The 16,841-nt window shown below is 45.7% G+C and overlaps 1 protein-coding gene across 1 annotated transcript in view; it reads left to right on the top strand.

Moving 5' to 3' along the window:
- Positions 1-16,841, top strand: part of TMEM132E (transmembrane protein 132E) — a 484,064-nt gene that overhangs the window by 91,975 nt on the left and 375,248 nt on the right. The gene's annotated exons all lie outside the window — the stretch shown is intronic.

Below are 16,841 nucleotides of genomic sequence, written 5' to 3'. Positions count from 1 at the left end.
TGGCGGTCCTGGACTTGAGCTTCTCTCCTAGTTCCCTAAACTCATTTTTAAGGACCTTCCATCTTCCCCTGACTTTGTCATTGGTGCCAATGTTTACCATGACTGCCGGGTCTTCCCCAGCCCCACCCAGCAATCTGTCAATCTGATCCGCAATATGCCGAACCCGAGCACCCGGAAGACAACACACTGTTCGGCATTCACAATCTCGGCGACAGATGACCCTGTCTGTCCTCCTAATAATAGAGTCCCTACCACCAGCATATGTCTGACTTTTGCTGCACTCATTTTCACATCCTTTCCTTAGTGGTCATCCTCCTGGTTGCTAGGAGAAACGCCCTGCTGCAGTGTTGCTGGCCCTGGGCTTTCATCCCTAATATCAGCCAAACAGGCATATTTACTAAGGCTTTACAGCTCAGGACCTGCCTCCCTGGCACTTTTCCGTTTACCCCTTCTTCCTACATTAACCCAACTGCTGACCTGATAGTCCTGATCTTGCCCTCCTCCTCCCACCTCAATTTCACTGACCCCAGTCAGTGCCTGCACATTGAGGTCTAAGCCTCTCTCATTTTGCAATGCCCCTAAGTATTTCAAGCTGCTTATTTAGATCCAAGTTCTGGGCTTCCAAATATGCAACATGATTGCATCTAGTGCAAATGTATTCACCCTCGAATGGCTCTTTAAGGCACACATACATTGTACAGGGGACACAGTAGCATTGTCCATGGAGCACATGTCTAAATGGGGTTGAACAGTAAGGAAGGAAAACAGTAAATATGAGCTAGAATTAGACCCTGCCTGCTGTAGTTGGAGGACTAGCTAGAATCAAGCCAACAACACACAAGGAAAATCTATCAAACCTTAGTTTCTTGCTCCTTGTCTTAAACTCTGTTTCTTTAAACTCCACTTATTCACAAGCCCACTTAGTACATGAAGCCCAGGTCCTTCCACAACATTTCTATTGGATTCAGGCCAGGACTTTAAAAGCTTTAAATTTATTCTTCTTCAACAGTTCTTTGATAGAAAGACTTGTGTGCTTAGGGTGGATATCTTGACTCATGTTCTCTTGAGATTAAGATCACTCAAATTTTCTTTTACAATTTGCAGTTATAATTCATAATTCATTGTTACATCAATGATGACACGATGTCCTGGCCCAGATGCAGCAAATCAGGTCCAAACCATGATACTTCCACTGTGTTTTACAGATACTACCACTCTGTTTTTGTTGTTCTACTCCTATGACGGAGCAGAACAGTGAACATCAATATCATAAGGGTAAAAATGACTTATTGTGCCCTGAAAGGGTATTTACAGTAGGTATGTGACCGGTTAAATCATGCAAGTGAAATTTCTAAGCTTTTGAAGTAGCTAATTTCCATCTAAAGATTATTATTATCTGTGTATTCAGAGGCAGTGGTAGAAGGGAATGCATTGAGTATTCATGCGGATTCAGTAGTGCATTATATGTTTCCTGTAATAATAATTTTAGAAAAGTGGTATAGATCCACATGACTCCTTCTCTGTAGCTTACAGCACTCATAATGATTACAGGTAGAACATGATCTCATTCAGTCTCATACAAGACAAGATCACAGACTCATGCAAAATGAATCTGGCAACTTGACAGCCCCAGTTAAGCAATTTTATCATATTACAGCATTCTCTGTCAATTTGTTTTTTTTCTAATGTTTGTTGCCAGAAAATGTCTCTTAGGTGCCTTGTACCTGTATTAAAACTGAGTATGTCTGTACAGAGTTATTGATCTGCATCGAGCTGGTGAAACATCAAAATAAACTGCTGGTATGCTGCATCTTTATAGTGATTGCGAGCTCCCAAGTGCAGAATTGATTTTATAAAAAGAAATGTTAATATACATGAGACCCTCTAAAGAAGAATTATAGACAAAACTTGTAAATTGTGAGGGGCATGACCCAAGAATTCTCTCATTCGACTTCATGTAGTGCCTCATATGCCCAGCACTAGGCATAATACATTGTAGAAGTTTTAACTGATAACTGTTTCTGTAAAGCAATTGTCCCTCCTGGACATTTATGGCACATCCCATAAATATTCCATACATTTCCAATAGGCAGAAGTGGGACCCACACCTGACTCAAGAATGGTGATCCTTTTCACATCCCCATCAGTGGAGAGGTTGCCACACATTCCAAGAATAACCAGGAATTTGAGTAAAGTGCTATGTCTATAACAATACAGCAGATGTTCACATACAATAGATGGCAGTAGCTTTAAATTAAGATTTTTCAAATTGACAACTCATTCAACAGTGGAAAACACTTGATGTCATTTCATTAAGATGGTTTATGGTTGCTGAACTCTTACTGCTCTTAGTAATCATCCTGATCTGCTCTTTAGATCATTTTTCATTGTCAAGATCCTCTTGTCGTTTCTCATTTGGAGAATATGTCTAGTAGGCTTTTGGGAAGGGTCTTGCTGCAGAGAATGAGTAGTTTTCTTGCAGTCCACACTGATGAATTCATTCATTCTTTTGAAATTCACTATTGTTTTACTCATAGTAGAAACTGGTAATGTGTGTGATAGTCCCCCCAAGCTCACATTTCTTAATAAATACATCATATAGTGATATTGATCGTGTTGCTCATTTGAATTTGGTTACTGAGCTCTCCTAAAATGAAAGCACCATCGCATGTGTATATGGAAGTGTGAGAATGCATTTTTAAAGTTGTTTACCCCCTGGGGGCCTTTGAAGCAGAGCCCCCCCCCATTGAATCTGCCTACAACAAGGGGCCACTTTTAGTTTCCATTTTCCAGGGCCACTTTAAGTTTCCAGTCCATCCCTGAATTGTTCTCATGTATATGAACATAACACAAGAAACTACAATAGAAATGTCATTATTGTTAAATTCAAGCTTTTTACCGTTCGTCGACTCATTGTCTTATACAAAACTTCAAGCAGCCACTTTGTAGACTACAAAACGTGAAATTGTTTTGTCATGTGCACAAAAAGAGAGGTTATTTTTCCCTGTTTTTAATGTATACAAGTTTTTTAGTTATATGTTTTTCTTACCAGAAGTAATTTCAGTTATGCATTCATTTGTCAAGAAATCACCATGTTTGTCATACACTTAGTGATTTCATGTGTTTTTTATGTAGCACTATGTGTGCTCCATTTAGAACATAAATACCAGAATTATGCTGAATATGAATAATTATTATCAATTATTATGTGGCTAGTCCAGACCTCTATTAGCATACAGTGAGGAACAGAAGAATTTGAACACCCTGCAATTTTGCAAGTTCTCCCACTTAGAAATCATGAAGGGGTCTGAAATTCACATTGTAGGTCCATTCCCACTCTGAGAGGCAGAATAAAAAAAAATAAAAAAATTAGGAATTGATTTTTAAAGTATGTATTTGTCTTGCACTGCTGAACATAAGTATTTGAACACCTGAGAAAATCAGTGTTAATATTTGGTACAGAAGCCTTTGTTTCCAATTACAGAGGTCAAACATTTCCTGTAGTTCTTGACCAGGGGCTGTCGCTGAGCAACACGGAGTTTCAGCTCCCTCCAAAGATGTTCTATTGGATTTTGGTCTGGAGACTGGCTAGGCCACTCCATAACCTTGATATGCTTCTTACAGATCCACTTCTTGGTTATCCTGGATGTGTGCTTCGAGTCGCTGTCATGTTGGATGACCCAGCCACGACCCTTCTTCAATGCTCTGACTGAGGGAAGGAGGTTGTTGCTCAAAATCTCACAATAAATGGCCCCATTCATCATCTCCTTAATACAGTGCAGTCGTCCTGTCCCCTTCGCAGAAAAGCACCCCCAAAGCATGATGTTACCACCCCATGCTTCACAGTAGGGATGGTGTTCTTGGGATGCAACTCGTCCTTGTTTTTCCTCTAAACACGCCGAGTGAAGTTTAGTCTCATCTGACCACATGACTTTCTCCCATGCCTCCTCTGGATCATCCAGATGGTCATTGGCAAACTTCAGACAGGCCTGGACATATGATGGCTTGAGCAGGGGAACCTTCTGTGCAATGCATGATTTGAAACCATGATGGCGTAGTGTTCTACCGACAGTGACCTTTGAAACTGTGGTCCCAGCTCTCTTCACATCATTGACCAGCTCCTCCCTTGTAGTTCTGGGCTGATTCCTCACCTTTCTTATCATCAGTGTTACCCCACGAGGTGAGATCTTGCATGGAGCCCCAGTCTGAGGGAGACTGACAGTCGTCTTTAGCCTCTTCCATTTTGTAACAATTGCTCCAACAGTTGATCTATTTTCACCAAGCTGCTTGGCAATTGCCCCGTAGCCCTTTCCAGCCTTGTGGAGGTCCACAATTTTGTCTCTGGTGTCTTTTGACAGCTCTTTGGTCTTGCCCATGGTAGTAGTTTGCATCTGACTGACTGTGGAGTGGACAGGGGTCTTTAAAGAGCTCAGACAGGTGCTACTAAGTTAGATTAATGAGTAGAGTAGAGGTGGACTTTTTAAAGGCACCGTAACAAGTCTTTGAGAGCCAGAATTCTTGCTGTTTCTCAGATGTTCAAATACTTATGTTCATCAGTGCAAGACAAATAAATTCTTTAAAAATCATACAATGTGATTTCCTTTTTTTTTTTTTTTTTTAAATTCTGTCTTTCAGAATGGAAATGCACCTACAATGTGAATTTCAGACCCCTCCATGATTTCTAAGTGGGAGAACTTGCAAAATCGCAGGGTGTTCAAATACTTCTGTTCCTCACTGTATTTCTAATAATTGTTGTATCATAAGTATAACTTGAAGCTCCTGGGAGCAATGCAAAATCTGTTATGAGATCCCCCCAAGAATCACTACATTTGCTGTGTTTTTATATGCAGCAGAATTGCAATTCGTCCCCTAAACAAGTGCTCAGGCCAACTACAAGTCTTTGCTCTCACCATCATTATTAATGAAATTTTAACCATATGTGAGAACCAAAAATGTAAACATTGTAATTACAATGAACAATAGGCATCTTTTCAGTTTTGTCAGAAGAAGACCATTTGCCTGTTTTTGGAGTGGAGGAGGAAACCCACGCAAGCAAAAGAAGAACATACAAACTGTACACTGTAGCTGTGCCTGGACGGATTTGAACCCAGGACCTCAGCACTGCAAGGTACCAGTGCTAACCACTGAGCCACTGTGCTGCTGTTCTCTAGCAGTAATTACAGGATATATTACATTGCATTTATTACTTCCATTTTCTTATTGTTAATAGGCTTTCCACAGAGAATCAACTTGGAATCTTGTAATGCAAGTGAGTCCAAAGTGAGGGCCAGACCTGATGTGTCCTATAAAAAGGTCTAGATTTAGTGTGTGGTTGGGAATAAGTTTTATTAACTAAAATGTGGAGAAATTTGACACAGAAAGTTGCATCTACTCTTAGACTGAAAACTGGCATGGCTGGGCTGAAAATGGGCATGGCCTAAGATGCAACTTTTGGCACCAATATACGCTTAAATTTCCGACATAAAAATCTGGAAGACAATGAGACAATTGAATGTTAAAAGGACAGGCAGATTTATTTTACAACCTAATCCATTGTGATAATTCTGGCACATTTATGACTCTCTAACTAATAGTAAATCTGGGCAAATGTTAGTGGACTTCATGTCTAACTGGTTGTCAATGGACAACAAGATAAGACACCTATCATCACAATTCAGGATAGACACATACAAAAGCCTGTATGTCACAATTGGACAAAGATGCCAGCTTATTGCTGTTAGTGAAGGAAAATCAGGAGAGAAAGAAGGACAACTCTGGTGCCTGCCACCATACCTCATCATCTGGGGATAAGCATATTGCACCTTTTACAGCTGGATGTATTGTAACTCATCCTTTGCACCCTGTAACATGAAATGTTTGATGTTCTTCTACGACTGCCTGATTTTTTTTTACTCCACCTTTTCACTGCAGTGACAAAAAATCTCATCTTGGCCTTTACCACTCCCATCCTCTGCACCAGCTCCTCAGGGGCCACCTGCTCTAGAGATGTACAGAGTAAGTGTGTTATAATGACACAGGTTAATATTTGAGTTGAGCGGACACCTGGATGTTCGGGTTCGGCAGGTTCGGCCGAACTTGAAAATAAAGTTCGGGTTCGGGACTCGAACTTGACCCGAACTTGACCCTGAACCCGAACCCCATTGAAGTCAATGGGGACCCGAACTTTTGGGCACTAAAATGGCTCTAAAATAGTCCTGGAAAGGGCTAGAGGGCTGCAAAAGGCATCAAAATGTGCTTAAGAGCGTGACAACTGTTCTGCAAACAAAGTGGATAGGGAAATGACTTAAAATAACATAAAATACAGAAAAATTAAAAATAACAATCTGGATCTAGGAGTAGGAGGTTCAGGAGGCGGTGGATGGGTGGATGTGGCGGTGTAGGTTGACGTGGCGGTGTAGGTGGAAGCAGCGGTAAGGGAAGAATAGGTAGCCAACACTGATTTGTGTTATTTTTTATTTTTAAATTGGGGTATCTCCCAAAATATTGGGACATATAACAAAATAAAACAAAGAATAAGTGCACTTAAGTACAAGAATGGATGGTTGAGGCTGGTATAAATGTCTATTCTGCACAAGGTACGGACAAGTCCTGTGGGATCCATGCCTGGTTCATTTTAATAAACGTAAGCTTGTCCACATTGGCTGCGGCCTGTGATAATGCTCTCTGCCGTGCTAAACACACGTTCACACTATACACTGGCTTCAAGGCAGGTCAGCACCTCCAAGGCTGACAAAGCTTTTCCACATTTTGGCCATGCTAACCCTGCCTTCTCAGGGCTAGTGGTGCCCCAGCTGCGTTGGCGACCTCTTCCTTCTCCTCTGCCTTCGCCTTGTGCTTCCACTGTGCCCCCGCTGCCAGGTGGGAATGCTATCATTAGCGTGCGCTTGTAGTCACGCATCTTCCGATCAGTAACAGATGTTTTCACTAAATTTAGTTCCCTGTCAGCAATATAGAGCAGGGGTTCATGTCACGGCAAAAGGGGGTTCATGTCACCGAGCGATAGAACAGAGGATTTTGAGAGATTTAGGCCCCTGTCACCCAGGCACAGCAGGGGTTCATTCACGGCAAAAGGGGGTTCATGTCACCCAGCAATAGAACAGAGGATTTTGAGAGATTTAGGCCCCTGTCAGCAATGCAGAGCAGGGTTTTTTTTCACGGCAAAAGGGGGTTCATGTCACCCAGCAATACAACAGAGGATTTTGAGAGATTTAGGCGCCAGTCACCCAGGCACAGCAGGGGTTCATTCACGGCAAAAGGGGGTTCATGTCACCCAGCAATAGAACAGAGGATTTTGAGAGATTTTGGCCCCTGTCAACAATGCAGAGCAGGGGTTCATTCACAGCAAAAGGGGGTTCATGTCACCCAGCAATACAACAGAGGATTTTGAGAGATTTAGGCCCCTGTCACCCAGCACAGCAGGGGTTCATTCACGGCAAAAGGGGGATGTTGTCACCCAGCAATAGAACAGAGGATTTTGAGAGATTTAGGCCCATGTCACCCAGGCACAGCAGGGGTTTATTCACGGCAAAACTAGCTTCATGTCACCCAGCAATAGAACAGAGGAATTTGAGAGATTTAGGCCCCTGTCACCCAGGCACAGCAGGGGTTCATTCACGGCAAAAGGGGGTTCATGTCACCCAGCAATAGAACTGAGGATTTTGAGAGATTTAGGCCCCTGTCAGCCAGGCACAGCAGGGGTTCATTCACGGCAAAAGGGGGTTTATGTCACCCATCAATACAACAGAGCATTTTGCGAGATTTAGGCCCCTGTCACCCAGGCACAGCAGGGGTTCATTCACAGCAAAACGGGGTTCATGTCACCCAGCAATAGAACAGACGATTTTGAGAGATTTAGGCCCCTGTCACCCAGGCACAGCAGGGGTTCATTCACGGCAAAAGGGGGTTCTTTTTACCCAGCAATTCAACAGAGCATTTTGAGAGATTTAGGCCCCTGTCACCCAGGCACAGCAGGGGTTCATTCACGGCAAAAGTGGGTTCATGTCACCCAGCAATACAACAGAGGATTTTGATAGAGTTAGGCCCCTGTCACCCAGGCACAGCATGGGTTCATTCACGGCAAAAGGGGGTTCTTGTCACCCAGCAATAGAACAGAGGATTTTGAGAGATTTAGGCCCCTGTCACCCAGGCACAGCAGGGGTTCATTCACGGCAAAAGGGGGTTCATGTCACCCAGCAATACAACAGAGGATTTTGAGAGATTTAGGCCTCTGTCACCCAGGCACAGCAGGGGTTCATTCACGGCAAAAGGGGGTTCATGTCCCCCAGCTATACAACAGAGGATTTTGAGAGATTTAGGACCCTGTCACCCAGGCCATAAATGGTAAAATGTTACGCCAAAAATGGTAAAATGGCACCGACAATTGAAAATAAGAATTTTTTCAATTTAGTGCACTAAAATTGGCACTTTTTTAAATTAAAATGGCTCTAAAATAGTCCTTGAAAAAGCTAGAGGGATGTAAAAGGCAGTAAAATGTGCTTAAGAGCATGTCAACTGCTCTGCAAACAAATGTGGATAGGGAAATAACTTAAAATGAAATAAAATAACAAAAAATTACAAATTATTAAGGCTACTTTCACACTTGCGTTAGGAGCGGATCTGTCTGGTGTCTGTCCAGACGGATCCGCTCCTATAAGGCAAACGCTTGCATCCGTTCAGAACGGATCCGTCTGCATAACCAGATCTGATTTTTCACTTTGTGAAAACTCAGATCCGACAGTAAATTCTAACACAGAGGCGTTCCCATGGTGATGGGGATGCTTCAAGTTAGAATATACAAAAAGAACTGTGTACACAACTGCCCCCTGCTGCCTGGCATGTGCTGCCAGGCAGCAGGGGGCAGACCCCCCCCTATATTTAACTCATTGGTGGCCAGTGCGGCCCTCCCTCCCTCCCCTGTTTTTAACTCATTGGTGGCCAGTGCGGCCGGCCCCCCCTCCCCCCCCCGTTTTTAACTCATTGGTGGCCAGTGCGGCCGGCCCCCCTCCCTTCCCCTAATTAAAATGACCGACCCCCCATCATTGGTGGCAGCAGAGAGTTCCAAACGGAGACCCAGTTTAATCGCTGGGACTCCGATTGGTAACCATGGCAACCAGGACGCTACTGCATTCCTGGCTGCCATGGTTACTTAGCAATTTTAGAAGCATTATACTTACCTGCGATGTCTGTGACCGGCCGGGCGCTCCTCCTACTGGTAAGTGAAAAGTCTGTGCTATAGGCAATGCGCCGCACAGACCTTTCACTTACCAGTAGGAGGAGCGCCGGGCCGGTCACAGACATCACAGGTAAGTATAATGCTTCTAAAATTGCTATGTAACCATGGCAGCCAGGAATGCAGTAGCGTCCTGGTTGCCATGGTTACCGATCAGAGTCTCAGCGATTAAACTGGGACTCCGATCGGAACTCTCTGCTGCCACCAATGATGGGGGGTCGGTCATTTAAATTAGGGGGGGGAGGGGGGCTGGCCGCACTGGCCACCAATGAGTTAAAAACAGGGGGGGGAGGGAGGGGGGGCCAGCCGCACTGGCCACCAATGAGTTAAAAACAGGGGGGGGAGGGGGAGGGGGGGCCGGCCGCACTGGCCACCAATGAGTTAAAAACAGGGGGTGCCGGCCGCACTGGCCACCAATGAGTTAAAAACAGGGGGGGAGAGAGGGAGGGGGGGCCGGCCGCACTGGCCACCAATGAGTTAAAAACAGGGGGGGGGGGGGGCCGCACTGGCCACCAATGAGTTAAATATAGGGGGGGTCTGCCCCCTGCTGCCTGGCAGCACCTGCCAGGCAGCAGGGGGCAGTCATGTACACAGTTCTTTTAGTATATTCTAACTTGAAGCTGTCCCCATCACCATGGGAACGCCTCTGTGTTAGAATATACTGTCGGATTTGAGTTTCACGATCTAACTCAAATCCGATGGTATATTCTAACATAGAGGCGTTCCCATGGTGATGGGGATGCTTCAAGTTAAAATATACCATCGGATTGGAGAAAACTCCGATCCGATGGTATATAATAATAGGGACTCCTGACTTTACATTGAAAGCTAATGGGGGACGGATCAGTTTGCAATTGCACCATATTGTGTCAACGTCAAACGGATCCGTCCCCATTGACTTGCATTGTAAGTCTGGACGGATCTGTTTGGCTCCGCACGGCCAGGCGGACACGAAAACGCTGCAAGCTGCGTTCGGGTGTCTGCCTGCTGAGCGGAACGGAAGCCAAACGGTGCCAAACTGATGCATTCTGAGCGAATCCACATCCACTCAGAATGCATTGGGGCTGTACGGATCCGTTCGGGGCCGCTTGTGAGAGCCTTCAAACGGAACTCACAAGCGGAACCCCGAACGCAAGTGTGAAAGTAGCCTAACCTGCAACTCAGAGAAGGAGGTGGATATGGAGTCGGAGGTTGAGGAGGCGGTGAATGTGGTGTTGTAGGTGGAGGCAGCAATGGAGGAGGAGGAGGAGGATGTAGCCAACAATGTTTTTTTTTATTTTTTTATTGGGGTAGGTAGCCCCCAAAATATTGGGACAAATAAAAAAACAAAAAACAAAGAATCATTGCACTTGACTTGAGTACAAGAATGTATGTTTGATGGTGGTATAAATGTCTATTCTGCACAAGGTACAGACAAGTCTTGTGGGATCCAAGCCTGGTTCATTTTAATGAACGAGAGCTTGTCCACGTTGGCTGTGGACAGGCGGCTGCGTCTGTCTGTAATGACGCCTCCTGCCGTGCTAAATACATGTTCAGAGAGTACACTGGCTGCAGGACAGGCCAGCACCTCCAAGTCATACAGGGCAAGCCCTAGCCTGTGGACAATTTGGAGACCCAGAAGTTGAATGGGGCAGAACCATCAGTCAGTATGTGTAGTCGTATGCACAGGTACTGTTCCACCATGGTGTTCAAACCCTGCCTTCTGAGGTGCTGGCGCTGACACAGCTGCGTTGGCGACCTCTTTCTTCTCCCCTGCCTTCGCCTTGTGCTTCCACTTGTCCCCCGGCGTCAGTCGGGAATGCTCTCAGGAGCGGATCTACCAGCGTGCGCCTGTAATCGCGCATCTTCCGATCACGCTCCAGTGAGGGAACTAAGGACGGCACATTGTCTTTGTAACGGGGATCCAGCAGGGTGGCCACCCAGTAGTCAGCACACGTTAAAATGTGGGCAACTCTGCAGTCATTGCGCAGGCACTGCAGCATGTAGTCGCTCATGTGTGCCAGGCTGCCCAGAGGTAAGGACAAGCTGTCCTCTGTGGGAGGCGTATCATCTGCGTCCTCCGTATCCCCCCAGCCACGCACCAGTGATGGGCCCGAGCTGCGTTGGATGCCACCCCGCTGTGAACATGCTTTATCCCCATCCTCCTCCTCCTCATCCTCCTCGTCCTCCAGTAGTGGGCCCTGGCTATCCAAATTTGTACCTGGTCTCTGCTGTTGCAAAAATCCTCTTTCTGAGCCACTTCTAAAAGACTGGCCTGAAAGTGTTAGAGATGACCCCTCTTCCTCCTCCTCATCCTGGGCCACATCCTCTTCCATCATCGCCCTAAGTGTTTTCTCAAGGAGTCATAGAAGTGGTATTGTAACGCTGATAACGGCGTCATCGCCACTGGCCATGTTGGTGGAGTACTCGAAACAGCGCAACAGGTTACACAGGTCTCGCATGGAGACCCAGTCATTAGTGGTTAAGTGGTGCTGTTCCGCAGTGCGACCCACCCATGTGTGCTGCAGCTGAAACTCCACTATGGCCTGCTGCTGCTCGCACAGTCTCTCCAGCATGTGCAAGGTGGAGTTCCACCTGGTGGGCACGTCGCATATGAGGCGGTGAGCGGGAAGGCCAAAGTTACGCTGTAGAGCAGACAGCCGAGCGGCGGCAGGATGAGAACGGCCCGCACTTTATGCAGAAGCTCTGACATATCGGGGTAGTTGTGAATGAATTTCTGCACCACCAAATTCAGCACATGCGCCATGCAAGGGATGTGCGTCAAACCGGCTAGTCCCAGAGCTGCAACGAGATTTCGCCCATTATCGCACACCACCAGGCCGGGCTTGAGGCTCACTGGCAGCAACCACTCGTCGGTCTGTTGTTCTATACCCCGCCACAACTCCTGCGCGGTGTGGAGCCTGTCCCCCAAACACATAAGCTTCAGAACGGCCTGCTGACGTTTACCCCTGGCTGTGCTGAAGTTGGTGGTGAAGGTCTGTCGCTGACTGGAGGAGGAGGTGGTAGAAGAGGAGGAAGCCGAGTAGGAAGAGGAGGCAACAGGAGGCAAAGAATGATGCCCTGCGATCCTTGGCGGCGGAAGGACGTGCGCCAAACAGCTCTCCGCCTGGGGCCCAGCCGCCACTACATTTACCCAGTGTGCAGTTAGGGAGATATAGCGTCTCTGGCCGTGCTTACTGGTCCACGTATCTGTGGTTAGGTGGACCTTGCCACAGATGGCGTTGCGCAGTGCACACTTGATTATATCCGATACTTGGTTGTGCAGGGAGGGCACGGCTCTCCTGGAGAAGTAGTAGGTACAGTAGGACGTGTAGCTGTGGCAGAACGGCCACGTCCTCTCCCTGCACCAGAGGCTCCACCAACACCACCACCACGACCATTACCGCGTCCCTTATTAGATGTTTGCCTCATAGTTAGCCTTCACAAAGCAAAGTAAAAAGTGGTTAAGTATGTTAAAAATAATTAACTGCCAATATAAACCCTGATGTAGGGTATTGCACTCTATTTTATTTTTTTTTACTTTATATGACAGCGGTATTTGTGGCCTAAATGTGACACTCACTTATGCACGTCTTATCCCAGATGTGCAGTATATGAGAGGCTTTTTTCACCCCAGTAACCAAAAAGCCGTATTTCTGGCCTAAATGTGACAGTCACTGATGCTTGTCTAATCCCAGATGTGCAGTATATTAGAGGCTTTTTTCACCCCAGTAACCAAAAAGCCGTATTTCTGGCCTAAATGTGACAGTCACTTATGCACGTCTAATTCTAGATGTGCAGTATATCAGAGGCTTTTTTCACCCCAGTATGCCAAAGCCGTATTTCTGTCCTAAATGTGACAGTCACTTATGCACGTGTAATCCCAGATGTGCAGTATATCAGAGGCTTTTTTCATCCCAGTATGCCAAAGCCGTATTTATGGCCTAAATGTGACAGTCACTTATGCTTGTCTAATCCCAGATGTGCAGTATATTAGAGGGTTTTTTCACCCTAACCAAAAAGCTGTATTTCTGTCCTAAATGTGACAGTCACTTATGCACGTGTAATCCCAGATGTGCAGTATATTAGAGGTTTTTTTCACCCTAACCAAAAAGCTGTATTTCTGTCCTAAATGTGACAGTGACTTATGCACGTGTAATCACAGATGTGCAGTATATTAGAGGGTTTTTTCACCCTAACCAAAAAGCTGTATTTCTGTCCTAAATGTGACAGTCACTTATGCACGTGTAATCCCAGATATGCAGTATATTAGAGTTTTTTTTTACCCTAACCAAAAAGCTGTATTTCTGTCCTAAATGTGACAGTCACTTATGCTTGTCTAATCCCAGATGTGCAGTATATTAGAGGGTTTTTTCACCCCAGTATGCCAAAGCTGTATTTCTGGACTTGCAGATAGCCTATGCTGGTGCACTATCGTTGCATAAAATGGCTGCCGATCATGTATTGATATTGACTAACTGAAGAAAAAAAAGTTCGTTTTCAGCAGTAGTTGGCTCAGGGCAGGCTTGAAAAAATTGCACTGCACCCACAAAACACTTTTTCTGTAGATCGCTGAGTACATAAACCAGTTCTTGATAAGATTTCTCCCTGATCTCTCTTCACAGCAGCTGCAGCCTGTCCCTACACTAATCCGAGCAGAGTGACGGGCGGCGCTACGTGACTCCAGCTTAAATAGAGGCTGGGTCACATGCTGCAGTTGGCCAATCACAGCCATGCCAATAGTAGGCATGGCTGTGATGTCCTTTTGGGGCAAGTAGTATGACGCTTGTTGATTGGCTGCTTTGCAGCCTTTCAAAAAGCGCCATAAAAATCGCCGAACACCGAACCCAAACTTTTACGTAAATGTTCGGGTTCGGTTCCGGGTACCGAAAATCCTAAAGTTCGGTATGAACCCGAACTTTACAGTTCGGGTTCGCTCAACTCTAGTTATAATAAACATTAGTCACTATTTTTGTACCATCTGGGCCATGATTTCAGATCCATTATTCTCTTTCAGACATTTACCTAGTGCTGTGTTCCTCCATTTTATTTATTATAGTAGTCATCTTAATGAGCTAAGTGAAAATATAACCCATTTATATAATTCCTTCTCCAATAAATGTGTTATAAGGAACAATATGTGGTACTTCAGTGCATGAAAACCGTGATTATATTCTGTTCCTCCTCTAGGGTGGTGAGACTTCAAACTGCTAATTTATGGCCATTTTCCAACCTTGCAGTCACATTTATATGTTAATAATATGTGTGTCAATATTGTGTGTTAAAATAGCCCAGATGATGTGTATTTGTTACCATGTGTAAGGAGCGGTATCGAGATAACAGTGAATTTTACAGCAAATGCTTCCACTACTTACCCTGGGCAGAAACATAGATTTAGGAGCAAATGCAGTATTTGCTTCTAATCTGTAAACAGATATACAATCGGTAGGATGTTGTTTGTGGTCTGGTTAGGCTACCTTCACACTTGCGTTAGGAGCGGATCCGTCTGGTGTCTGTACAGACGGATCCGCTCCTATAATGCAAACGCTTGCATCCGTTCAGAACGGATCCGTCTGCATAACTGTTTATTTCAGATCTGATTTTTCACTTCGGGAAAACTCAGATCCGACAGTATATTCTAAACACAGAAGCGTTCCCATGGTGATGGGGACGCTTCAAGTTAGAATATACTAAAAGAACTGTGTACATGACTGCCCCCTGCTTCCTGGCAGCACCCGATCTCTTACAGGGGGCTGTGATCCGCACAATTATTGTGCGAATCATAGCCCCCTGTAAGAGATCAGGTGCTGCCAGGCAGGAGGGGGAAGACCCCCTCCCTCCCCTGTATTAAATGTGACCAGTGCGGCCCCCTCCCTCTATATTTATTGGTGGCCAGTGCGGCCCCCCTCCCTCCCTCCCCAGTATTAAATGTGACCAGTGCGGCCCCCCTCCCTCTATATTCATTGGTGGCCAGTGCAGCCCCCCCTCCCTCCCCAGTATTAATTGTAACCAGTGCGGCCCCCCTCCCTCTATATTCATTGGTGGCCAGTGCGGATTCCCAGTATTAAATATGACCAGTGCGGCCCCCTCCCTCTATATTCATTGGTGGCCAGTGCGGATTCCCAGTATTAAATATGACCAGTGCGGCCCCCTCCCTCTATATTCATTGGTGGCTAGTGCGGATTCCCAGTATTGTGACCAGTGCGGCCTCCCCTCCCCCCCCCCCCTAATTAAAATCACCCCCCCCCCCATCATTGGTGGCAGCGGAGAGTTCAGATCGGAGTCCCAGTTTAATAGCTGGGGCTCCGATCGGTTACCATGGCAGCCAAGACGCTATTGCAGTCTTGGCTGCCATGGTTACTTAGCAATAAATAGAAGCATTATACTTACCTGAAGAGCTGCGATGTCTGTGACCGGCCGGGAGCTCCTCCTACTGGTAAGTGAAAGGTCTGTGCGGCGCATTGCCTATAGCACAGACCTGTCACTTACCAGTAGGAGGAGCTCCCGGCCGGTCACAGACATCGCAGCTCACAGGTAAGTATAATGCTTCTATTTATTGCTAAGTAACCATGGCAGCCAAGACTGCAATAGCGTCTTGGCTGCCATGGTAACCGATCGGAGCCCCAGCGATTTAAACTGGGACTCTGATCGGAACTCTCCGCTGCCACCAATGATGAGTGGGGGTGATTTTAATTAGGGGGGGGAAGAGGGGAGGCCGCACTGGTCACAATACTGGGAATCCGCACTGGCCACCAATGAATATAGAGGGAGGGGGGCCGCACTGGTCATATTTATTACTGGGAATCCGCACTGGCCACCAATGAATATAGAGGGAGGGGGGCCGCACTGGTTACAATTAATACTGGGGAGGGAGGGGGGGCCGCACTGGCCACCAATGAATATAGAGAGAGGGGGGCCGCACTGGTCACATTTAATACTGGGGAGGGAGGGAGGGGGGCCGCACTGGCCACCAATGAGTTAAATACAGAACGCAAGTGGGAAAGTAGCCTTACATGGAGGGTTAAAAAAGTCTACTCATGCCTTAATCGGCATGAGAAGACTTATAGGCCATATTCTGAAATAGCTGTTTGCAGATGAGGTGCTGGCTTATTTACAATCCAAGTCCCAATATTCCAGAGGAGCATGTATGGCCTTTAAAAAGATAAAAAATATAAAAATTCTAATCGCCCCCTTTCCCCATAATAAAAATAAAGATAAAAAAATAAAGGTAATAGCCATTGCCATGTCCCAAAATGCCCATACTATTAAAATATTTATTCTGTACAGCGAACAGTGTAATGGGGAAAAAAATCTAAATGGCCGATTCACCGTTTTTTTTGTTTCTTCACCTTCCAAAAAATGTATTAAAAAATTAACAAAAAGTCACACACACTCCACAAAATAGTATTAATGAAAAGAACAAATCGCCCTGAAGACATGAGTCCTCACAAAGCTTCGTAGACAATGGGGGTCTGAATATGACGATGCAAAGCACAAATCATTTTTATTTTATTTTTTTAAGCATTAAAAGCAAAACTAAACAAATGTGGTATCGCTGTAATCGTACTGGCCCAGAGAATGAAGGGAGCAGGTCAGTTTTAATGCATTGGTA

This window comes from Bufo bufo, chromosome 3, assembly GCF_905171765.1.
Source record: "Bufo bufo chromosome 3, aBufBuf1.1, whole genome shotgun sequence".
NCBI lineage: Eukaryota > Metazoa > Chordata > Amphibia > Anura > Bufonidae > Bufo > Bufo bufo.
Note: the sequence above shows the minus strand (reverse complement) of the source record. Positions and strands in the feature narration are given on the sequence as shown.